A 26,914-nucleotide genomic window follows, 5' to 3' on the forward strand; every position below is an offset into this window, starting at 1 on the left:
AACAACAACAATACTTAAATTTTTTTAATTAAAATACCATAAGTTTAATAATAACAATAATAACAAAAATACACAAGCAAAGTCTAAAAGCACTTTTTATTTTTTTATATACGTCACAATATTAGCAAAGATGCTTTATTTGCTTTACCATATTTTATCACCTCACTAAGCCTCACATAAAGGTTTATTTTATTTTATTTTAAAGCTTTTTATGCCTCAGTCCCTTTAAAACAACAACAAAAAAAAGGGAGAGCGAAAGAAAAAAGGCATCAGAAAAGTAACTTCAATTCAGACTCTTCAATGTGAAAAGAAAACAGAGCTCACGCACAAGCTGTGGGTTTGCAGTCAAGTGTAATATGTGCTGCTCCATCTGTCAATAACAGCCTCTTCACAAAATCTTGTGACAAGTGCACAACATTTTCTGGTTGAATTGAATACCAAGCTTGCTTAAAAAAAAAAAAAAAAAAAAAAAAAAAAGATTAGGGGGTGAGGCAAATGTCTGATTGCAATGAGAACATAAATATATAAATAAATCAACTAAAAATGATAAGAATCTAAAAAAATCGGTCAAAAATATGGTCAGAAAGAGCTTAAGAATACGTGAACTTTAACACAACTGACTTTTTCTCAGGAGGTTGAGTTTCCGAAATAGGTCTGAAAGTTATAGTATCATTTCTTAATACAATGAAATTTTATCTCAGATGATCAAACCTCAGGAGAGGACCCTTAATGCACATATTTAAATTCTTTCAACTGAGCGTCATGTTATGGTTCAGTCTGAGCTCAATCCCTCTTATTCCTTAAGGAAACCATAGAGAGAACTCAAAGAAACCAGGATACAAGCCAGCCGAAAGTAGGCAGTGAAACCGCAGGATTTCCCTCTAAAACTAAATTCCCTTTCCGTTCGAGACAAAACATAGACCCTGGCAGTGATTAGACAAAATTGGAAAGGATGGTATGTTAAACATAATCCTTTTTTCCCCTATTCCACATCTTTTTCTTTTATTCAGCGCATGTTAATTTGCTTTGTGCAAGCATTGTCAATGAATAATCTGTATGGTAATGGGTCGGACCCATTCCAGCGCCACGTATAAAAATGTCAGACTCTGCAGGAGTTCAAAAAAAAAAAAATATAGAAATCTTAGAAAATGAGTCCCCGTCTCACTCTCGCTCTATTTTCTTCCACAAAATATTAATTTCCACCTCAGATGCTAGTGATTGATACTCAGCATGGTGAACTAATAGCTGAAATTATATTCGGTAATAATTCATGTTCGGCGGTCTCCTATGAGCTCTGTGTGGGCCCCCCTGTCTAATTCAGCTTTAGGAAGCCAATATGAATTTCATGTTTAACCAAGTTCTACTCGATTTCTACAGGGAAAACTCTCCTACCATACACTTCGCTCCGTATAAATTCATATTCTAAGGCCTTTTAAGGTTACCGTGTCATTTGTCATAATGACATAAATGATTCATAAACTGAACACCTCGTCTCAGCTCGTTCGCTCATTAGTGCTTTGCTTCCTATAACAACATCCACATATTTGGGCCTCGCACACATTTTATTGTATGTGTCGGTGCGTGTTTACGTGGCACTTTTTTACATATGCATATTTTAAATGAGCGACATAGCAAAGCTCTGCCAAGGGAAGGAAGAATGGGAAGCGGTCATTAAGGAAAAGTGCAATACGTGGTTCTCACTTGTTTTTTTTTCTCTCCTAATACAACAGATGACAAATTGCGTCCCCCAGGTTGCTCTTGTTATTCCACAATTACAGTAGGTATGAGCGTAAAGGGGTGTTTTCAAACAGGCTCGCTTAATGTCGCCGAAGAAAAGACTTTTGGACTGACATTCCGCAAGACGTACTGAAGATGGACAAGATGCATAAAGAATAAAATACTTTGGGGTTGGCAATAATTTTGTAATGTTTTTCTAAGAAGTCTTTCCCAGGTTACGTCTACGTGATTAAAAACAGTGAAAACGGTAATATTGTAAAATATTATTACATTTTAAATAACAGTTTCTATTTTAATATATTTTAAAATGTGATTTATTCCTGTGCTGGCAAAGCTGAATTTCGTGCATAAGCACTCCAGGCTTTAGTGTCGCATGATCCTTCAGAAATGATTGCGATAAACCAAACTGATGTGCAAGAAACATTTCTTATCGTGGTCAATGACGAAAACAGTTGCGCTGCCTAACAATTTAGTGGAAACTGTACTTATTCATTTATTTTGTTTGAATAGAATGTTCATAGGAACAGCATTTATTACGGATGGAAACGTTTTAGCGTTACATTTCCTCGATTTAGCATGTTATTGCTAAATAAGTGTATTCGAATCTTTCAATAATAATACAAAATGAATAAATATTACTAAATATATAAGGAACATTGTATACAACCATGATTGTTTTTCCCTTTCGGACTAGTTGTCTAGTTGTTGCATTTTCCTTTAACTGTCTTATACTATAAAAAAAATAAAATTGTGGTAATGCCTAAAAATGACTGGTGGCTCCACAAGGTGGCAGCAGTAATCGAAGTGGTAGGAAAATACAATAAAACCAACAAAAGACATAAGTTCGAATCAAAAATAAAGGTGTTTCATAACGCCATAGAAGAACCTTTACCATCTGAAGAACCTTTTTCATTCCCAATAAGTTCTTTGTGGCGAAAGAAGGTTCTTCAAGAAAGAGATGATTCTTTAAAGAACCTTTGACGGAATGGTTCTTTGTGGAAGTAAAATGTTTCTTCTATGGCATCACTGTGAAGAACCTTTTGAAGCACCTTTATTTTTAAGAGTGAATGTGGATATGCAAGCAGGTATTTGAACAACAACAAAAGACTGAAGATGTCACAGCTCTACGATGGAGCAGCTCAGGTGGAGCATCACAAAGCAGTCACAGGTGCATGTCAAACATGTCCATACAAGTTCATATTCACTGTAAATACTTGAGTGAAAAATAAAAAAAAAATAATAAAATAAAAAAAAATAAAAATTCTGTCATCATTTACTCATCATCAAGGTGTTTAAAGCTCACAAGACTTTAAGTATTTATTTTATTTTGACACAGAGATGAAGATTTTCAATAACAACTGAGTGATTTCTGTCCCTCAATGGAAAAAGTCTATACAACCAAAGTCAATAAAGACGATGAAAAATGAATCCATGTTAATCAAGCATTTTATTCCAATTTTTTTGAAGAGGCACAATTGCTTTATATGACAAACAAGATTAATGCAGTCTTTTATTCCTAAATAAACTTTGAAACGCACGCGAACAGAGCACACCATATATACTATGTGAAAGTTCAAATGAAGAGTTCAGATGCAAAAGCGTCTAAAAGCCATATTGGTCAAAAATAAGATGATAATGAACTCTTCAAATGTTGCTTGACATTAGGGAAGCAATTTTACTGGCACAAGCAAGCAGCGTTTCTGAATTTTTAAAATTTGTTTACAAGCACTAAAGTAAAAATAAAGGTTATTTGTTGGCATCAGTTGTTGCGCAAAGAACCTTTACCATCCATTACTTTTTTTTATTCCACAAAAGGTTCTTTAAAGTGGAAAAATGTTCTTTTCACACTAAGAAAAAAAAGGTTCTGTTACCGAAAGGTTCTATGAGGAACCAAAACTGGTCCTTCAAATCTGGACCCTTTATTTTTAAGATCGTAAGACCACATTTACTTTGATTTTATAGACCAAACGATGCTATACACGTTTGGAACGATATGAGTAAACAAGATCCAAATTTTGAGTATCCAAATTACAAAATTCTACTCCCCTGATCATGCTGGCTTTTCTCGTCCTCACAATTGATATTATAAGATAGAAGTTAACAGCACAAAGAGTTGGTGGCTAGTCTAGAGCGAACGCGGTACTGTATTGCTGTTAAGGAGGAGCCTACGGGTTAGACGAGGTGATTTTGAGCTTATTGGGTGTCAGTCAAATCTCCTCTCATGCATCTGCCTCAAATAAAAACAATAAAGTACAGCCCAGAGGATACACACTCATCAACAAGTGGTTTCAATCACGTTAGCCTGTGATGCTAGAGGGATGGTGGGGGGGTTGGACCGGGACATGTCCCACTGGCCATAAAAAGTGAGCCTGAAGTTGGCTCAGTTCGAAACACAGGAAGATTTATCTGCAGATTTACAGAGAGATGGGTTCACACAAAGTGTCAATAATGGCCTGAGAGAATGACCATCGCCTCAGCCAGAGAAGTGTGTTTGGAGCTGGAAGTTTAAACCTATGTTATTGTTGGCAAGAATCATGGGATGAGAACATAAGCACCCAAACTGTCCGAAATATCAACTAAATTTCAGCCTTCTGCAAATTCATTTATTTGGATTGAATGAGTGTCTACGGTTTTAAATACCGGTTTCTTTTCAACGCTAGGTCTGCATCCGTCTCATTTATCCTCCGAACTTTTCCAGGATCTTTTCCACCAGACCTACTGCAGCAGATGAGTGCAGAGCCGCCTTGTTAACTGAATCCGAATGAGCTCCGAATGCACTGCATCTGCAAAAATTAATTATGCACTTTATGATTTTAATAATATGTAATGAAAAGAACAGAAGGAAGGATGAGAAGAGGAGGAAAAAAAATGGTTCTGTCTTTTATCATGAAACTCTTTCCAAATTTAGAAGTGCTGTGTGGAGAAGCTTCCCTTTTGCTTTGAGGTAAGGTTTTTTGACTTAAGGAAAGAAAGGGGAAGGACAAGAGGAAAGGAATTAAAAAGGGATGAGAGAGCCCCAACAACCGGCTCATTTTGGTAATTAGCTGTAGCCACCTCAGCGTTTTTTTAATGAATCATTTCTGAAGTACGCAATAGGAAGTTCCTCGTCTCTCAAACTCCCTCTCTATTGTGATCCGGGACAACAAAACAACTGTCCCATCCGAGCACACACAGCATATGCGCGAAGAAGAAACAGTGTGTGTGTGTGTGTGTGTGCATATGCGCATTAACTTGCGAGTGTGTCTTCCTTCTTAAACAGCCCGCTAATCACACAAATTATTGCATCTAATTACCGCACAGACTCTAATTAATTCCTCCAGTATCACATCATTTAGTACGCATTCACACCACAGCACCTGTTTTCGGCAAATCCACACCGTTAATTTGCTTATAAAACAAACAGCATTAGCATAAAATGTTTAATAATGGGTTTAACCGTTTGGCTGTCCCGTGTCTCGGCAGCACGGAGAGGTCAGCCGATAGCGAGGCCACCAAACCGCCCGCCCTATTGTTCTGGCTCCTACCCCATCGCACTCCAGTACATATTAATAAAACGAGATCACTCACCACTAATTAATACAAGCATGCGCTGCTAATTACTGCGCTGTACAACAAGCCGGTTGATGAACCCCCTTTAGAAAGAAGGAGAGGAGCAAAGAGGACGAAAGAGACAGGAAGGCAAGCACGCCGTAGAGCGGTTTGTAGCAAAGGAAAGAGCAAAATGGGTCACAGACAGGGAAAGGAGGATCAAAATGATAAATGGATAAGCATGATGGACTGATAAAATGTGCTATTGATGTCAGTGCAGCGGTGACGCTTTGATTCTTTGAATTAACTCCCCAAACTGATCCGAGGATATAGACGTTTGTAGGCCTCTGTGTGTGCTTAGATTTCCTGGCAGCGAAATGCTGCGATATTGTGTCTAAATATGAATAATAGGCCGTCCAAACAAGCTAAACCAACGTGGATCGTTGATTGGTGGACGCGGTTCATTACCGATCGCTGGTAATTCAGACGTGTTTATTGTACGAAATTCGCAAACTGTCAAGAGCCAAACATCTGCACATAATATTTAAATGAGCGAAACCGTGGATTTTGTATTACATAATTTTTCAGCCATTTTCACTTCATAGCTTACATCAAACTCTGCGGTTTAAGCGTGTTGAATATATATATCCGCAACTGAAAGTCATTATTACGAAGACTTTTTTTTTTTTTTTTTTTTTCTCTCCACAGTGGAAACAAAGAGCATTTTGACTATTTTGATGTAATTTGCAAACTGCTACGAAAGCCTTTCTGAGAACTAAGTTATATTACAAACACATTTCGCATTTATCTATTTTTTATTTTAGATTTTATTACCACACAGTATCCTGCATAAAATTATCTAGTATTTTTTTTTTAACAAAAAAGGTGTTTGTGCTCTCTTAAAAAAAAAAAAAAACCTAAAATATCTAATGCAAATACATCCATACATCAGCACATATTTAAATTGAAGTGATCAAGTGTCTAAATACTCTTAGGGCTTGTATATGTTTAGACGTACGGAGGGTACACTTAAAAGCATGTTTGAGCACATGTGCATTGTGAAGCTGTTCTGGGCTGAGAGCTCTTGAATGACTGTAAATATCCCATTACACTAATGCTTGTTTCTTTGTACACTCTTCCCCCTACTGGTGTGAAGATATAATTATGGTGCTGTCATGAGTTTACATGTTACTGCTCAGCTCATGTCACTCGGTTCTGTATTGAAATCAGATGAAACCTTAGTCATATCTGATGGATTCCTAATCCAAAAATTAGTAAAGCAAGAAGAAAAAAAAAAAATATATATATATATATATTTAGTTTTCAGGGAATATTACTGCTGTGCTCCAGTGTGAACTGAATCACACATAATGCCACTGTATTTAATGCCTCTCAAGAAAAACATGAATATAAACTCATAATGCCTTATTTTAAATACACGGTTTGTCATACAAGGGCCACCGGTGAACTAACGAATGCCGTATAGGTGCCTGAGCACACTAAAAGAAAGAGAGAGACTGTAGCGTGCTCACACACACACACACACACACACACGTTCACATATACAAGCCACAAATCAAACAGGCCTACGTAAACAGCACTGAGACACTTACGACACACAACAGACTGATTTCTATCGGTTTATCTGAATGTGTGGTATAGCTCCTCATATTTTAGCCAAATGCAGATAGAGATAAACAGATTGATGTTTTATCACCACAAATGCTCTCCGTCGCAAAGGGCCGCGGCATGATAAAGAGGCCTGGCGAGAACAGGGGCTAGGTGCAGATTTTTTGACATCCGTCATGAAGAATTAATTACGCTTAATTATTAATGAGACCTTCCAAAAGTTGAACATTAATTTTTGATTCCGTCCCGGCCCCATTATTTGTGTGGAATCAAATGAAATTGTCATTGTGCGCCGGACAGTAATGCGTAAGAAAAAAAAAATAAAACAATCCATTGTTCCCGGCCGACGCTCTTTAATATACGAGATAGATCGAGGTGCGTTTACACAACAAGCTGCATTAAAAGAGAACACAGAACCACCTTATCAATTCAGCTCGCCTTTTACACTCAAGTATCGCTTGCGCAAGCAAGGTAACATTCAAGACACACATTATTAAAAAAGCTGCCCCCTTTTTTTGCACACATACACAACACACACACACACACACACACACACACACACACTTCAACCCTACCCAGGGCTAAATAATTACCCCACTTCTCAGGGTGATTGCTCATTCTGGCTTTAAAGTACATGCTATAGGCTCTCTCTCATTAGAAGCCTCCAGTCCACCAGCGCGCAGGCCCATGTGAGAAATTATCAATTAAAAGCCTTGCATCATTTGCATAGGAGGAAGAGGAGATTTATGGGAGCGCGAGGCGTACGCAGGGGCCGCGTCTCCCCGCGCAATCCGGTGCCGCTCAGATTGTTTGTGACCAATCTTAAATTCTGGAGCTCCAACCAAGATGAACGGCCGTGTTACTGTTAACGTCAAGGAGTCGGAGGCCCGCGCTGAGATTTATTAGGAATATTATCACAAACATGTCTCAAGTTTTCCCTTTTAATATGTGCCAAGCTCCTCCGAGGAATGTTTCCAACGCTGCAATTACACTCCTCAGCAGCCACATTCCCATGCCTGGCATATAATATATTAATAAACATCCACCCTGCTTTTTTAATATATGTACGAGTGCGTACGTGCGTGCATTTGAAGGGGTTAGAGAATAAGCACCAGAGGATGTACTTATAAATCATCTTTGTGTTTATTGTTGTTCTCTTTTCTCCTTTTTTTTTCTTTTTGTTTCGTTTCCTCTCGTCCTTCCTGTGTTAGGCTGAAAAGGGCTGAGTGATCACAGATGTCTCCTGACAGAGTGGGGGAAAAAAAAGTCGCATAAGTAATATGTTTGATTTGGAGAAACAACATTTTCATCATTAAAATTGTTCCCCTTAAGCCATGGCACTGGCCTTTTTAATGGAGTGTTGCCCTGCTAAATTGCATCGACCTCTGAGTGTTCGTGAGCGAGAGCACCTTGCTTTCTGTTGTTGTGTGTTTAGTAATCTTAAATTAGAAACCAAAATCCGACGAAGGCAAGGAACTACTGCGACCTCGTCTAGTATTCATAAATGGTCTTCATCCCCGTGGTCTCTTGTGGGACTTCAGGATGTGCCTGGCCTTCATCTCCTCTCTGTCTAAGTTAAGAGTCCTGTACTTCAGTGACAGTAAAGAACATCATGAATGTCTTTGATATTTGTGCTATAATTAAATTAGATTTGTCCTGTAACGTATCACTGTCATGTGTGTTATATTAGAAAACGCTAGTGGCATTATCTGTTACTGTTCTGTAGCTTTTTTTCTTTTGCAAAAAAAAAAAAAAAAAGATTCCATAAAATAATGGCTGTAATATTCTGAAATAAATAGGGCACATTGTATTATAAAGTTAATATAACAAAAAACTTTAAATTTACACAATTATCTATACAATTCAAAACACATACAATTCTGAAGTCAAATAAACATTTATTTAAAAAATCAGCTTATTATTATTATTTTTTTTAACATAATATTTGCCATTTCTATTTAATTATATAAAGCAAATAACACTAAAATAAGTAACCCTATTTTGGTTGTTTCGGTAAGAGTTAGGTTTAGGAGTAGAACACAGTTAATAACCAGTTAATTACTAGTATATAGTAACTGTAAAAAAAAAAAAAAAAAAAAAAAAAAAAGAGGTACCCCATTTTACATTGTCCATTTTACAACTTATACATACTTCCTATAGCAATATGCCTAATTTACTGTTGTTTATATTACAAGTATTAAACCCTAAACCAAGCTATACCTCTATACTAAGCACATGTTAATTAATATTACTCAGTATGTATTTGAGTATTAACATAAGCGTTAATATAAAAGACACCTTAACATAAAGTGCAAAGAAAATACATTTTAATATGTTAAAGGGAAACTAAGAAAACTCTTATTCAACCAATTTCTTGCAACCTTGTTGACTGTTGTTTTCATAATCATTTTTATAAAAAAAAAGAAAAGCTGTTACGTAAAGAAACAACTATTGCAAATGACATGCGAGCAAAAAATGCTACCGCTGCTTTAGTAATGTTGACAGACGAGTGGCTCCAAAGCTATAAAACCATCTTTCTATCACGCGTATCAGTAGTTTTACGTAAATCGTGTTTGTTGTTGATGATTCTGATCCCCTGAGACAACACTAACTGAACTCTATGAAAAACCTCAGACTGCTAACAGGACTGACATACATTAATAATGAGAGACTTTATCATAAACAAGACTTAAAAGTGCCGGGGGCAGATTTCATGTTCGAAAAAACGCACGCGTCCGTGTTTGTTTGTCTGGCGTACGCAAGAGTGAGAGGGATCCATATCTGCGAACGTCATCCGCGCGTCGGAACGGCGCTTTTAGCCCGAGCCGGGCTCCTCGAGGCAGTCTAGATATGAAGAGAAGGCTGAATATGGATCGGCCTCCCAGAGGCTAAGTGGGATGGCTTGTTTAATATCCCCCAATTAGAGTACAATTTGAGAGATCAGCCGCTGACTAGCCCAGGCCGTCCTCACCTCTACAGAGGGGCTGTCACCTACTGTCACATACAGATACTGCAAATGTATGCGCTCAATTACGGAGCTCAGGCAGCCAGCCACGAGGCCGGGCTAAATATAAAATGGCAGCTCTGCGGCCCCCCGGAAAAGGGTCGAGGTGGGAAATAGCGCACGAGTGTATGGTAATACCCAGAGTAGCGCCTCAGAGGGGAACGTGTGATCTCTGCCTTTAGATTTATATAGGTTTACAAGACTTAAATAAAGAGTTCTCTCCAGGGGGACGACGAGGAGCAGGAAAGAGAGGATGTGAGTCTCGCCTGGAACGTGCGGTGATAGGGCCCCGCTGTGACCTGTAGTGGTGTAACGATGTGGTGGCTTCCCTGCATTGGTGATTACAGGGGGATCTGGTGCCTGCGTTCACAGCTCAGCCAAAGGCAAGCAGGTCTAATTGCTCTCAGAGGGGGTGAGGGTGAGAAAGAGTCGGCAAGAAGCAAGCCGCAGATGTGCCGGCCCTCCGTACGCCATCCAAATCCAGACGAGAGCGAGGAGAGGGGAAGGCAGAGCGACGCAAACCTCTTCTCTTCCATCCTACGAGGGGAGCTAAAGGAAAGCGGAAAGCAGAATGAGATGGAAGGAGAGGGAAAGAGATAGATTGTGAGAAAGGGCTCCTTTATTAAAGCTAGTGCTAATTGAGATAGGAGCCAAATAATGGAGGATGACACTTTAATGAAGACATGCTATGTGCCGCTACTTCCTCTCACTCCCTCGCTTCCTGCCAAAGAAGAAAAGAGGGAGAGAGAGAGCGCGCGAAAGAGTGGGAGAGGAAACAAGCGCGCACATTTCTGCTGGTATATTACAAGAAAGAAAGACATAATGTGGAGGTATCCTCGCTGAGCAGTAATGCGTTTTTGGAGCAGTGTCAAAAACACTGAGGGTAGATGTTATTGTTCCCCTGTGTTAAAACCCAATTACGCAAACCAGAGTGTGATTGCATTCACCAGCGCCGCATCTACCTACAGCTCCACTCGCTGTAAAAAATGAGATGGTGTTCGCAGAACTTGAAAAAAGAAGGCAACTGTTTGCTTTGCCTTTTCTGAGTTGGATTCATCGGATTAATTATTTGACAGAAATGTTTTCAGCTTGAAAGAAGAACAAGTCTGCCACCGTCTTGCTAATCAGCCGTTTAAAAAAAAGAAGGTGCAAAGTTACACAACTAAAGGAGTTTTAACTTTTAAGTTGTTTAATATTATGCACTTTTTAGGCTTTCTTTAAAACTCTGAGAAGAGCAGAGTGCTTGTTGTCAAAGTAATGAAACATTAAGTCAGATAAAACGCCTCTCGTTGCCTCGTATGTGAAACACAGCAAGGGTAACAATCAACTGATCATTTTAAATAGCACTAGGCATTACTAAATAAAATGAAATAAATAAATAAAATAACTGTAAATAATGCAGCCATAACTATTAATGCCCCAGTGCAAGCTGGGAGGAACTGCAATACAGCTGAACCACAAAGCATTTGTTTATGGTGTTAGCCCTCACTGAACAATAAAAATGCTTTAACAGAGTATACGCTTGTAGATACTTGAACACCTAATTCTTAAATAAAAATAGTATATTCTAAGTTAGATATGAATGTAATAGGGTAAAAACAAACTGACGTGCACATGAACTGAAAATGGTGTTAGATGGTTGAAGTTTGACCTTTGAGTCTCCTGATGTAATTATCTACATAAATTCAAAAACCAAAATCAACAATAAAAGAGCGTCACACTGCAGGACACCGAACATACTAATAATCAAGTTTGCGGATACATTTTCTTAAAACACTATGACAGACAAAAACATGACTTAACCCTTAAAATAGATCAAGCTTTGTAGACATTATTTTCAAGAAAACTTCCAAAAGCTTTTTCTCAACAGTACACTTAAAAAAAAAAAAAAAAATTACTTGAATTTGCAACCACTTATATTATATTATATGTTATTGTTATATTATATTTGGTTCTATATATCTATATCTATGTCTATATATCTATAGATATATAGATATATATCTATATATATATATATATATATATATATATATATATATATATATATATATATATATATAGATATAGATATAGATATATAAATATATATAAATGTATTTTTCATTAAATTGGAGCTAGACATTTGTCTTCTATTACTCTGCTGCGTCACATGATACCGAATCATTACATTAAAAGTGTAATCCATTTAATAAGAGGTTTCATTTTGAGTTTAATATTTTAAATATTTTGCCCTTCTACACTCAACTTCTCCACTGCCGAGTGCACAGAAGGATTTGAGACTCGTGACAAAAGCCATTACTGATCTCGCTCAGTCTCTCGCTCGCAGAGATGAATGGCCTTTTACATCCTCTCACACCTACCATCACGACAACTGTGCTTATCAAGCTAAAAACAACCCGAGTGTATGACTTTATGTGTGACGCTACCTCTGAGGGTTTCTAACCCAGGGTCGCTCTGTCATGGATAGGTGCAGAGAAAGCACTCTAACCTGTATAATGAGCTTTTCAACACACTTCATTATATAACATTAAAATGAGACGGCAGTCAGTTTCTTCATTTGACTATAACAAACCTGCACTTAGAGTGTGTTGAAGCCAATTTTTATTTTTTTTTACTTCCAACCAAACTAAGTTTCATTTGTTTAGCATTCCGGATCTTTTTTTTTTTTCCCTGAAAAAACACAGGCTAGCTTTGTTAAACGCTAGCAAAAGAGACAGCGCTACTTCAATAAATGTGTAATGAATCTAATCATCTTAGTAATCACTGCTTAATATGAACAATACGTCCTTGTTACAAAGTAACAAAGCTTTATTAAGCATTACTTTAGCTGTTGTCCTGGATTTGACCTTTGTTGATTAAAATTAGATTGAACACAATCAGGCATACAAGTGTTACAAAAGCACTGCAGTAATTGCCAATTAAGACTTTCTTGAGGAGCAGGTGTGCGGAGCACAACAAGGAGTAAATCCAGCCGGCGTGGCGTATGATGCTGTTGTTAATTCCCCGAGCTGTGCTGCTGCTGGGTGTTTGAAGCATACAGGGAGGATCTCTGGTCATTATAGGCTGAGGTGTTGTCTTGGCATTTGGGAATTCTGCTGAAGTAGTCGATTTAGCTCAGAGTGACCTCAGAACATCACCCTACCTTTTTATCTCTCTGTCTCTCTCTCTCTCTTCGTTTCAGGTTTATTTACAGGTCCTCTTTATTGATTGTTTGTTTACGCTCGCCTTGGTTACATTTTTGTGTCGTGATTATTGTCATAGAACCATGCATCGCAAAAGATCCTTTTTCTGTTGGGCTGTCAGTCTTGTTAATTGTTCAGTAGCGCCATCCAGCGGAACACGATCCGTCTCTCTGTTCCCTTCAACCTCTCTCTCTCTCTCTCTCTCTTCTCGCTCTTTCACTCTTTCCTCCAAATTTCAGCGTTATAGCGTGTGATAGTAAAAAATGAGCCGTCTTTAACAGGGGAGCTAAGGTTCTTTTGATTGAAGTGAGTGATTTTCACAAGCGCACCTGCGTAAAATTGATGATGATGCTGTTGAAATCATTTATTACAACTTTACTAAGATGAATATGAGCTGTGTTTTCTCATCATGCAAATGCAGGCGGATAATAAGGCCTCTCTTTCTCTGGAGACAGAAAGCGGGGGAACTTTTCCATCTTTCCCTCCATTTTTTCCCCCTCCTCGTAGTTTCTGGTTTTGCTCCAATGAAAAAGATATCATTTCTTTCTCTCCGCAAAGTGCGGCGAGCGCTCTGTCATCTTCGACCACTGCATTAGGTGATAGGCAGACAAAAGGAGAATGCATTATCGTCTGCGAGGATCAGATTGGGAGCTCTGCAGCTGAGGCCTATCAATCATCTGTCTCGGGGACTCGCTTCGGATTCCACATCGACTGATCCTGATCGTTGCAGGCAAGCTCTCGTGCTGTACTTTGCATGACCCAACCTGTAAACATCATCCAACAAAAACAGCACCTGTCACTTTCTTCAGGCGCCGAGGCACAAAAAAAGAAAAAACGCTCGCTGAGGGAAATGTGCGTATTCGACAAAAGCGCAACTTGGTATTCAGATCACTTTAGAGTTCAATTCGTTCTGTATTACAGCTCCGGCTCAATGGGTGGTGATTATAGTGTCATTGTCTCTTTGTTTGTTTGTTTGTTTATTCATTTTCTTTATGAGACTTCCTCATTCCTCAGCTTCAAGTTAATTTAGGCGCCCTGCTGAGGTGCTCCTATTCCACTTCTGATATTAAAGACACACCTCATCATATTGAGCTGCCCTTACCGCAAAAAAAGAGGGAGGAAAACGAACGAAAGAGACAGAGAGAGAACGGATACTCGTCAGCTGAGGTTAGCGTTAGCGCTACGGCCAGGAAAACAAATGAATTTGATTACAAATGCGCTACAGAAAAAAAAAAAAATCATTAGTCCAGGCGGGTGGAACCGCACAGATTTGGAATACAAAAAGGACATTAAAATGGCCTCAGCAAGACAACCAATCTGAAAATGTAAATGTGTGCTAGAGACAGTTACAGACTGTAAGTAATTACCTGAGAGAAGAGAAGCCAGCAGAAAGGTTTACATTAAAGCCCTGAGTAGGTCATTACACCATAGCGGAGGTTGAAGCTGGGCTTTCTGATAATGCTTTACATTGAGCTCCTATGGCAATAAAAAAAAGAACACGTCGAGTTATTTAGCAAATATTAAAATAGGATTTCCATTCATCTTATAGGGCATGGAAATGTGTGAACTTATATGCATACACAGAATATATGATAAAAGTTAATAAATAAAAGCTAATAAATAACTAAAAAAAAACCTCTACAGCCTACTGTTCCTAAGCTGAAGATATACTTTTTTAAAATGAGCACACTAGACTGAGAAGCCATGCAGAGCAGTGGCGGGGTCTGTGACATAGAGCGGTAACTCAGTGAAAGGGGGCTGAGCACTTGTAATCCTTAATATTACCAGGACAAGATCCTCTTCATCTGTGAGCCAATCACCCTTGTGCTCTGACAGCCTATTGTGCATTTTCCTTTTTCCGTGAACTGATGCACAGTTTCAACTCATCTAGCTCCCACAGTATGGGGTTAAGACTAGTCATAGTCTAATGCTTAGTCACAGTCTGATATCCTCCCATGAGATACGGTATTCAGCATGCAACTTAGTAAGAACATGGTGAATGCAACACAAATATTATGTAATGCGTAATGGCTCAGATTCAAAATAACGTGCACAGGGTTGAGCGTTTGTAGATGGCGGTAGACTGAAAGTCAAAGTCACTTTAATCAAGGCACAATATCATGTGACAGTAATATACAGTATATATAGAGTATAACAGTTTAAAGTACAAAGTAGGCTACTCGTAGACATGAATATTAAGGTGAAGAAGACATCTAAAGTACATGACTCATACAGCACAGTGCTAAAACTGCCAAGGGCACTGGTTGAATTAAAAGGTAACAAATAGAGGGTATGTATATGTATGTGTAAACATATATCAGTATGTATGTGTTTATATAGAAGTGCTGAGATTTTTTTTTGTAATTCAAATTATTTTATTTATCTTATTTATTCATGTGATGGCAAAGCTGCAATTTTCAGCAGTCATTACTCCTCCACAATGTTACATAATCCTTCAGAAATCATTCTAGTATGCAGCTTTCTGCTCAAGAAATATTTCTTATCATCTATTATCAATTTCTTTAGGATTCTTTGAAGCATAAAAAGAACAGCACTTGTTTCACATCATATAAATCTTTTGTAACATTATACTTTATACATTATACTCACTTTTGATCATTTTAATGTTATAAATGTAACTTTATTTAATGTAATAAAGTTGTGTTTGTGTGTGTGTGAGCGTATAACTATCGAATCATAGTTCGACAGCTGGATTCATGTGATTTAGTGTTCAGTGATTCAGTTCATCATTTCACCCAACTTCCCCTTATTCACTCTCTCCTCTGAGATATTTAATCTACAAGTGTAAGAAGGCCTCTCTCTTTCTCTGTACTTCTTTTTATTCTCCAGTTTCCCCGTTCCCCTATTTTTTTTTCTTCGTCTTCTTATCAGGATAATAAAAGGATCTTAAAAGTGTCTGTATAGGCTACTCTTTCATATGCTTCTGGTTATTGCATTGCAAATTTAGGGCCCCTCCGGAGTCCAGTAAATCCTTCAACAAATGTCTTCGAAAAAGTGTGTCTGGAGGTGACGAGACGCAGGCCTGGGAGGGGTGAGGAGAAAATAGACTGCAGTGCTGGAAAATGACTTTTTCTCTTTTCTCGCTCTGCTTCTTTCTTTTTCTTCTCATTCCCTCTCTCTCTTTAAGACTCTCTCTTTCGCTCTCATTGGCTCTCATAGATCATTAGAAGGTTTTAATTAAAGGTTGGAGGATTAGGCCAGTTAGCCACAGTCGTTTGTGTTTCTTTTTCTTTGTTTTTTTCCTTGTACTCTCTCTTTCTCTTTCCTTCTTATCTACGCTCCAGGTTGTGCTGCTATTTAAGGGCCTGATTGAGGGAGAGGATGTAAATATTGTGTGTGTGTGACTCAGGTAAGAGTTCTTGGTGCTGTGTGGAGTAAGCGGCCCTCTATATTAAGGCAGAGCTGTGATCAAAGACATCCACCCACGTGGCTTCAGATCTAAAGGAGCTGGTTCCCTCTGGGTGAAACTGACTGCAGGGGAGACCCTCACTCCGGGAGTTAAGAGCTGAACGAAAGCTGCCGTCAGATCAGCAGAGACCCGCAGGGGGTCTCACCTCAATCGCTTCCTACTGTGTTCACCCGAGGCCAGGTGAAGTCACACAACTACCCTTAAAATGCAAATCCAGAGCATCCTAGCACCAAGCTTGTGAATTCTCATTCTTTATGTAAACATTTACGTTGCATAACATTGGCTTCATCTACAGTCCATATATAATGTTAAATGCACACCCTTTTGCTATGAAAAGCATATATGCATATATGTATATATACAAACACACTCACACACACACACACACAAATAATATATATATATATATATATATATATATATATATATATATATATATATTGTTATTATATTAATTAATTTAGCTACACAAGGTTAAATGACACGTTTCATGGTCAGATCTGACAAAAATAGTGCTTTAGGGGGTAAAAAAAAAAAAAAAAAAAGGCCATCGTTTCTGAGAAAAGTTCTTGAATTCTGGAGAAAATACACTTTCAAACTTTCAAGAGCTGATTCAAAAACACCTCTTTAGCTCTCCCTCTCTCTGTCTCAATGTGCTGTGAGCGCCGTCAGAATGCAGGTGCGAATGACAGTGCAGTATGGCAACGTTTGATGGCCTTGACAGCCTGTCAGAGGGAAATCACTGCCACATGGCTCTCTTTCTCTCTTGCTCTGTCTTTGTCTCTTGCTCTTTTTCTCCCTCTATCTCTGACTGGTTGAAGGGTTGACCCTTTCAGCTGGCCCCGCTGGTCACGTCATCACTGTCTCTCTCTTGCTCTCACTCTGACAGAAGACATGAGCCACTGGACACGCCAGGGACCGGACAGGTGAGGCCCACTACACACACACACACACACACACACAAAGACACAACCAAGCTGCTCATACAGACAGACAAACAGACACCAATACACACACACACACAGCCCTTGGTTTTCAGACATTTAACCGTCATGTTTTGTTAAAACTGACTTCTACAATATGTTTGGGATTACATGCCAAGTGTTATAATACAGTGTATAAGTACAGCGTGTGTATACACACACAAGCACATGCATACACTGTACACACACACACACACACACACACACACACACACACACACACACACACATTTAAATAAAACTGCTGTCAATCAATTAAAAAAAAAAATGTCATGGACAGTCATAGACTAATTAACCATGATTAATCACTCATTTAAAATACTACAATTTACGTGTAAATGTATTGAGACATTATCCTTATTACTGTTTTATCATCATTCTTGTTTTTATTCAGTCAGTATCAGCATTTATACTAGCAACAAGATGTTTTACAAGCCGCTTCACTTCAATCCCAGTAAACATTCACTCAACTATTAACGAAACTATTTCTAAATAAATACATCTTAATAATTTTGTGAAATTATTTGAAGTATTATAAAAAATAGAGTGCACCTTATAAAGAACTACTGCTCCTGTTCTGCAGCTCCATTAGAGCTAACTTAGCATCATGCTACAAAATTTATGATCAATTTATGAGATTAATAGTACACTTTTATTCAAAACTCACTTTAAACCACCGTCAAGAGTTTGTACTTTTTAAGTATTTAATAATTTGGAATTTAATCATTTAATGTTGCTAAAATATGCTATGTATAGCCTTTTGTATCACAGTACAAATTCATTCCAGATATAACATTTAATATTATGAAAATATCCAAATCTCAAGAAAATCACATACAAATCCTATGTGTTTATTATAATCTATATTGGTTGTTGCCATGTTTATTTCTGCTGTGTACAAGCATGTAACATATAAGCTGAAACTCAAATTGTTCGTTATATTACAACCGCTTCCTTTCCCCTTTCTTACGTTGCCAGGTATACATTCCGAGTATAATACACATTAGTAAGAGGATATCTATTTTTATTTGTATTTGTCTATATATTCTTTCTTTCAGCCAAACTGTGCGGGAAAACCCACGACTCTGGCAACACTGGTTTTCTGTACCCTTATCACACAGATAACCTTCTGTGTTGCAATGATAGCAAAAAGTTGGGGTCGAACTTTAGCAAACAATTAATTTGCGTAAAAAATATTAAAGCATTAATTGCATGCGTTACTGGGTTAATGTTGATAGCACTTCACACACACACACATATATATGAAGAGAGTTCATTTGCAAAAAACAATAACTTTTTTTTGTTTGATTTTTACATATTAACCTTTTCTTAGGTGTTTCCATGGCGACGAGTCATGGTTGTCATGTGATGCACCACACCCTCCACCTTCCCCAGCTCCACATGTACAGATCTGCAGAGTTATTTTACATGCCATGTGTATTAAATACTGACAGCACCGTATCGACGTATGCACTAGCAAGTTCCTGTACTCTATTCCGCGAAGACCAAATAAATTAACACTGTCATTACCAGTACACTAAAAGCATTGCATACACCTACGCTTACACTGATTCAACTTGAATCAATCAGTTTTATAACATATTAAATATATAACTTATTCATATTATTAAATTGAATGCCTACATTACTGCTTTCGATTTGATCGAATATAACCCTCAATAAAATTAAATAAAACAAAACACTAAGACATTTAAGCAATGCAGCATCAACCTAATACTTCTATACATGTCTTCAAGCTATTAAAATAGCCTTGGGGTAAGAAGTGAGCACGAGTGTTAAAACACTTTCAAACACACATAGCAACACGTCCCACCCCCTGAGTCTGTCTGAGCAGCTGGGAGGGATGAGCAGTGAAATGGCAGAGCGGACTGACGTTTGGAGCAGAACATCCTCTGGCTGCAGGAGCTGACAGACAGACAGGTAAAGCACAGACAGAACCGCAGTCTACAGCGCTGACAGACAAAGAGAGAGAAAACAGGGAGCGTTTTAGAGAGTTACGTTTGGACACGGAGCAACAGGAGATGAGATGTGTCTGTCTCTGATAGAGATGATGGAATTGCCACTTGCTGTGACAAAATGAGAGGATTAACGTCATGTATTGCATGTGTGTTCAACACTCACGTATGCGTGCTCAGAAACAAGACGTTCCTCAGAGCAATGCCTTGAGCCCCCCTACTGAGAAAGGAACATCCGCTGTCAAGGTCTTTTTCACCACGGTAAAGCACAAGAAAAGGTGCTTGATAGAGCTTATACACCTCTTTCAAATAAATTACACAGGCCACGTACACACTGCAGCTAAATACGGCTGTCACCCCTCCTCCGAGTGCTTAATATCAGTCTAAACATGTATAGTTTATTTACAGGACAGACAACTCCATTTTACAGCAGAATTGACTACTGAAAACATGTAGGTAGTGACAATAGTATTTAAATTAAATGCGTATACTATGTGCAGAAGCAGCTGAAACTAAAAATTGTTAAAGGGGTCATACGATGTTACTAAAAAAGAACATTATTTTGTGTATGTGGTGTGATGCAATGTGTTTAAGCGGTTTAAGGTTCAAAAAGTAAACTGTCCATACGCTTTGTACAAAAAAAAAAAAAAAGTGGTGTTCTCCAATTGGCCAAAGATCCAGTGCGGTGTGATCGGCCGAATAGATCAAGTGTGTGATGGAAAGTTACGTCCTTTATCATAACGTGGTGCCATGTCCCAGCGCTATATCACAAAAACAATAAAACACATTTGTTGCATCCAGTAAGGACATAATTTCTGATTATAATGATTAACTGTTATCAGTATTATTCAAAATACTTTGTTCTTTATAAATTACACAGGTTTGAAATGACATGAGGGTAAGTAAATGATGATTTGACAACCATGCAAAGGAAAACTAAATGTTTGCAGGTCATTGCCAATTGAAAAAAGAATGAAAACCAGCAACACAGAGCAAGTAACTGTTCTATCAACTAGCCCTAAAATCTTTTACAATCGTTAGTCATTTTTGATCAAGCCTGGACAGACTAATACGATTATGACTCTTTTCAATACAAATTCAGGAGTGACTGTGTATAAACACAAAGAATGATATTTTGGACGGTGGTTTGTGACATCCAAAATTTCGCAGCCTTCACACGACCGCAGTCTACAGCACAAACACCTGACAAACCCACTTCACAGTCCAGATCACCACGGCGGTAACACAACCCCTCTTTCTGATGAACACGCTCATCAAACGACCCTCTCAAAGCACGCGGGGATGAATTATACACCACGCTCATAATCCGGAGGTCACAGCGGCATTGAACTTGATTGAAATGAATGAGAGAATTAGCCTGCAGTCATTGTGATTCCTGCCTTTGAAGCACCTCAGTCCTATTGGCAGCTTCACAATCGGAGCTACAGATGTCCGTCTGTCAAAGTGCCTGGAGCTGCGGCATACTGGCTGAGGGCGGACAGACAGGAGGTTGGATCTGCGCAATATTTCTGAACAGATGACAGAGGTGAATTATTCACATTGTTATGGAGGCCCCCTTCTCCTCCTTCATAAATCTTCCTCTCCTGATGGAAACAATGGCAGATCAGGGAGAGAGGGAGTGATACCTGCTTTTCTCCCTGTTTAACAAAGACAATCTAACATCAGAGAACTCAGAAAGCAAAGAGAGCACCAGCATGCTGCGCGTACATTGATAATCCCACGATATTTAGACATTGACACAGTCATTGACTCCTTGAGGTAATTTTAGGAGGTATTAATGGAGCTTGACTGCAGAGCAAATGGAACATTTCATTTTTGGAAAGCAGGTGAAACAGCAGAGACAGGGTTAAGTTCCTGCCTCATGTACTCGCGGCCAGAGGCTGTTTGTTTCTTTTTAAAATGGGCGACACGCCATATGTGGGGGTCATTAGTCTTGACGAAAAAAAAAAAAAAAAAAAAAGAATACTGTCCTTCACTTATTATAAAGGACAATGTGTCAATGAGGAAATTAACTTTTTCCCTGTCACACTTTTAGTGCCCTTGACTTTTTCCTCTGTTGCCGTTTCTAATAAATAGGACAGCTTTTGTTTGTAATATAGGAAACATGCCTGCTCTACAGCTGGTCACTAGTCTAATCATGGAGTACAATGCAAGGGGCACGTTACAAAAAGTATATTTAAAAGCCATATTTAAAGTAAAAAAAAATATATGAATCAATCAACCAATCAATGAATTCCAAAATATACAGGTGGTACATAATCAGACAAACTTTAAAATAAAATAACTCTATATTTCATAAAACTGTTTTATATTTTTCTAGGTCAGTGTTTGTCAAGACAAATCTAGTGTCAGATCTGCAAAGACAGATCAGACAAACAGATAGAGACAGAGAGGTGCCTTAGTTAATTCTTAAGAACAGATTTGAACTTATACTTAGGGCCAGTTTTACTAACAGCTTTCACAAACGGCATAAACAGTTTGTACTGTTTTTGTACAATACTGAAATTGCACTGCCAGGTTTTGCTAAAGATGCACAGTGATAAAAGGCATTAACAGTTATATTTGCACCTGACTTTATTGAATATTCATTTGTATGAATTTCCCTTTCAGGTGCAAAAATTATGGGAGGAGAATATTCAAAAATGTTTGCGCTCGTTACTGGTATTTGTGCCATCGTTTTTGTGCTTGAAATGGCTGCAGTTATTGTTGCTAGGAGAGGCAAGGCAGAGAACAGAAAGTGTGTGGTATGAAGGAGAGAACTTTTAACACACAGATTCATTTATTTTGGATGCCAGAAGAACGCATTATCCAAACATACAGTTTGCTAGACCATGTTTTATTTAATTTGCTTCAGGAAATGACTTGGAACCGCCAACTAAGAGTCGAGCAATACCAGGTCTATCAAAATTTCTTGAAACGCTTTATTTTTTGGCCTCTGGTTCTTCTCACTGTGCTGTAGCATCTTTATTTATTTCTTCATATATTTATTTGCAACTATGCTAATTTGCGCTGCACCTAGAATTGCATTGGTCAAATTGTAAATGAGATTTTGTGTAGGTGTTCTTTAATTTGCACGGGTGTCAGTAAATCACCCACAGAAATTTAGAAAGCTTAGATGGACTTGCGCTCTTGAGCTAATTTGTAATTTGTCCTGCTTTAGTATGAAATAAACTGGCCTTTAGTATGAAATAAATCTATATTATAAAAAATATAATATAATATATATATGGGGTGGAGTGTTAGACAAGAGGCACTAAAATACAGGTTTAATACATGACATTTTTTATTACATTGATACAGGTATGTACTGCAGCGGTTTAGAATTGTGGACTTTTGCTAAATGCTAATGTAAACCTACAGTCTATGAAAACCCAGAGATATTAAGCTGCATATGATTGATGCTAACATACAAAAGCAATCGAAATTTGTGTGAAAAGGAATAAAAGGTGTCAGAGTTTTACTATTCTAGTGTTTTTTGGTAAACTGTAGTGATATGTACTTGTTGGCATGTATTTTGTGTCTTGCTAAAAAGTGCACCAAAGTATGTTTATGCCATGATACTACATAGTAATTTTTACAGTGTACATGAAGATACAGACAGACAAGCACGGCCAGGAACTGGAAAATAAAGTCCCACTTTATATAAAGTGTCCCTAATACCTGTATACTTGCATAGTAACTAGTATTGTAACCACAATATAAGTACACACTGGTACATAGCATCCAGCTGTAATATCTCTGTAACAGCCCTCAGAATGGTATGTATAAACACAAATGTGTAACAGGACATATGTAACTACATTTTGTAACAACAACATGTAGGCTATAAGAGTAATTGAGACACTTTGATTCAGGGGTGGAAACAGGTGGGTTTAGGCACTATGTAAAGCCTAACTACCGGCTGATACTGTGTAACATCCGAGTAATTACATGGTAAATCCACAGGAATCCAGACAGACAATCAGACGCAGACAGCCAGATAAACAGACAAAGAGAGAGACAGACTGGCGCACAGACAGACAGATACGGAGAAAAGCAAACACTGAGACTGTGGAAAAACACAGCAACTGTAAAAGCCCAACTTTGCATTCCACAGATCTATTTTCTCCGTTTTGCTTTCCATCTTTCAGCAAGGATGCGACTGCTGACACATATTCGAAAACAAACCTACACATTTCCCACACATCTCCTCATAGTGATCTCGCCAGCGACTCATCAGCGCATCAAATGTTCCAGAGCCCTCTTGCTTCCACTCATTCTTAGCAACAATTACCAGCGGCTGATAGACGCGGCCCCCTCCACAGAGCGGCCCTCACTGTAGATTGCCAATTTGGACGTTTGTTTCTCGTCTCCTTTTCTTTTTACTCATTGTTCTCCTCTCAGGCCAGGCTACTGTCAGGGGGCTCACGGGAGGCTGTGGTGCCGGGGCCCAGGCCCTACAAGAACGAAAGGGTGTCAAAACACATGGACCAGACCATTTATCATGTAATCTGGAGAGCGAATGGACGGGGCACTATCAGCAATCTGCTATTGATCCGTTGCAGCAGGGCTGCTATTGTTCATCTGAGGAGCAGGACTGGCACACAGCATTAATGAAAGAAACTAAACAATGCATAGCAATCAGAGACACAGATTCACAGGCTTGGCAAGAGACGGGGAGAGAAACAGGAAGAGAAAGACAAGAGGGAAAAGTTTGAAAAGAGAAAGTTTGGGGTTATCTGGGTGACTGTGTGTGAGCGTGTTTGTTACGAGGGCGGGGGTGAGAAATTCGATTGCATTCTTTCGTCAAGCAGCAGCCATGACTAAGAGGCGACCTGAGGAGTCGACCCTGATCCAGCTCAACATTTTTAAAGCCCAGCCGCTCTTAGATGGAGAAGCCCTCATGCACCATTACTTCAAACAGCATCTGTGTTTAGCCTCAATTAAACACCATTATTACACCATGTGTTGTCCTTGGCACTTTCAGCGTCCAATATCTCTAAGATGATTGATTTATAGGCCAGGTAAACAAAATGAAAACGATAGATAAATAAATAGTATAGTACAGAACAGTATAGTAAGCAACTTGTGGAATATTATTATGATAATTTTACGACACCCTTTCGTAACAGCAAAGTACAATTTTCAGTAGTCAATTAATTTTTCATTTTCAATGGTCATCTAGTCTTATTTTTTAAGAAATTCTGAATATGCTGATTTGCCGTTTGAAAATTGCTTTTTGAAACCATAATACTTTTTGATGAATAAAATGTATTTGGAATGGAAACCTTCTTTGCACTTACAGTGTACTGTACCTAAGGCTACTGATAATATAAGCTACCTACATGGATTCACGTTATGTGTAAGTTCAGTGTTAGTATCTAGTAATTACCCAGCTATTTTAATTATTATACATGTGGAATAGGACTGTAAAATAAAGTGCTACCATAATATTTTGTAATATTATATATGTCTTAACTGTCCCTTTTTATTGATTTAATGTGCCCTTGCTAAAATCAATTTTAAACGTATAGTATCTATTTCTTAAACAGTTTTTATAAGCAGTAGTTGCTTAATAATAATAATTATTATTATTAATAATAATAATAATAATAATAATAATAACAGCTACACAACAAATTAGCTCTACTAAAATGGGCTAAACTGTAACTACAGTTCACAAGCTACTGTTGTAAAATAGCTTCCATATTCCAGAATGACTGAACCTCGCTGCATTTCAGTAGAGGGCAAAGTAGGAGACAGCAGCATTTCTTTTGAATGTTATTCTCTTCTACGAGTGAGCTGTGAAATCAAAAAGTCCTCTTTATCTCAGCATGTTGTCCTGTTGTGTTTTAAGGCTGTGGTTTGTCACAAATATGAAGGCAGATAGACGGATCAGAGAGAGATGCAGTGGAGGCTGAGGTGTCAGACTAACTGTCTATTGATGATAGAGGAGAGGCATTTTCTTTCTCTCTTCCCTCGTAAAGCTGTGCGATTGCCCATAGCATCACCATCTGTTGGTGACTGTAGGGTGAAACAGTAAACACTCTGCCTTGTATGTGTGTGTGTGTGTGGAAGGGAGATAAAAATGGGAGCGATTCCAAACCTTCCACCCCTTCTCCTCTGTGCTGAGTGACTGAAGCAGAAGCTTGCATGTAATGGACTCAATATTTATCAATTAATCCATCTGCATGTTCAAACCGAGTTCTCTGTGAGCGATCCAACACAGCCCCGTGCTTTAATAAGACTTTTCAAAATACCATTTTAAACAGCCACTGCTGCAGTTTCTCCCTCTCTCTTGCTTTCTGCCACTCATCTGTCCTTCTCTTTCTCTAATCCGCTCCATTTTATCGCTGCTATTTGGACAGCACTGGCAGAGTGACATTTGAGTGAGTGTGACCCATAGGGTGCCTGGAGGTGTGTTTCTATGTGTGTGTAGTTGAGAAGCAGGAGCCAGTAGATAAAGCACTCGTGTAGCGACCGTGTCATGTAATTCCCCTTTAATACAGTCGAGGCTGATTCCAGCTAGTCTAGATCCACACAGGTCTCCCGAGACCTGATGTCAGTATCCAGCAGGAGCTCAGTACAGACACTGCCACTGAGATACACACCTCTGCAACTCTTCGAGTGTGTGCGCATGCGTGTGCGCATAAATATGCAGCAAATATATTTTACATTCACGTCAACATTAAAAGCTTGACAATGGTATTAAACCTCAGATTAAAAAAAAAATACATTAGGCCTGCTGCATGCAATGACGACAACCACCTAGCAAAATCACAAGCTTCGATCTGATTGGCTGGCTTTATGAGTTAGGGTGAGGATCTGAAAGTCTGCCTGGAAACTTTTACATGATAGTGGGCTGTTACGATGTGAAAGCACTTAGTAACAATTAAACATTTATAAATCCTATTTATTGAATTCAGTTGCTTTAAAGTGAAAGGTAGCATGTATTATTCTGTATTATTCTACTGCGAGCATACATCTCATGAGTCAATCTCCACCATTCACATAATTACCAATATCACGATATTCAAATAAGTTACTATATAAACCAAATTTAATGCACACAATTAAATACTTAAACATTTTGACTCAAAATTTATGATTAACGCACTTATATATACAGATACATAAATAAAATTTGCAGTTATTGAACATATTCAAAAGTCTCTTATTCTCACCAAGTCTATATTTTTAAGTCAAAAATACATCAAAAATAACAGTAGTAGTAATACTGTGAATTCATTATTATTAAATATTTTTACAAGTATTATTCTCCTATGTTAATACATTCAAAATTTTGTATTACTTTGATGTCAAAGATGAATTTCCAACAGCCATTTGTTCTAGACTTCAGTGGTAAATTAAATATAATGAGGATACTTTTTTTATTATTAATTTTAATTAGTGTTATCAATGTTCAAATGATGCTGCTTGCT

The 26,914-nt window shown here is 38.2% G+C and overlaps 1 long non-coding RNA gene across 1 annotated transcript in view; it reads right to left on the minus strand.

The window, feature by feature from the left end:
- Positions 1-12,741: 12,741 nt before the first annotated feature.
- LOC122349585 overlaps positions 12,742-26,914 on the minus strand; it is a 31,799-nt gene continuing 17,626 nt past the window's right edge. The window contains exons 2-3 of the long non-coding RNA XR_006251467.1: positions 14,451-14,559; positions 12,742-13,847 (exon numbers count right to left, since the gene is read on the minus strand). This is a non-coding gene — a long non-coding RNA (uncharacterized LOC122349585). The remainder of the gene's footprint in view (positions 13,848-14,450; positions 14,560-26,914) is intronic.

This window comes from Puntigrus tetrazona, chromosome 7, assembly GCF_018831695.1.
Source record: "Puntigrus tetrazona isolate hp1 chromosome 7, ASM1883169v1, whole genome shotgun sequence".
Taxonomy (NCBI): domain Eukaryota; kingdom Metazoa; phylum Chordata; class Actinopteri; order Cypriniformes; family Cyprinidae; genus Puntigrus; species Puntigrus tetrazona.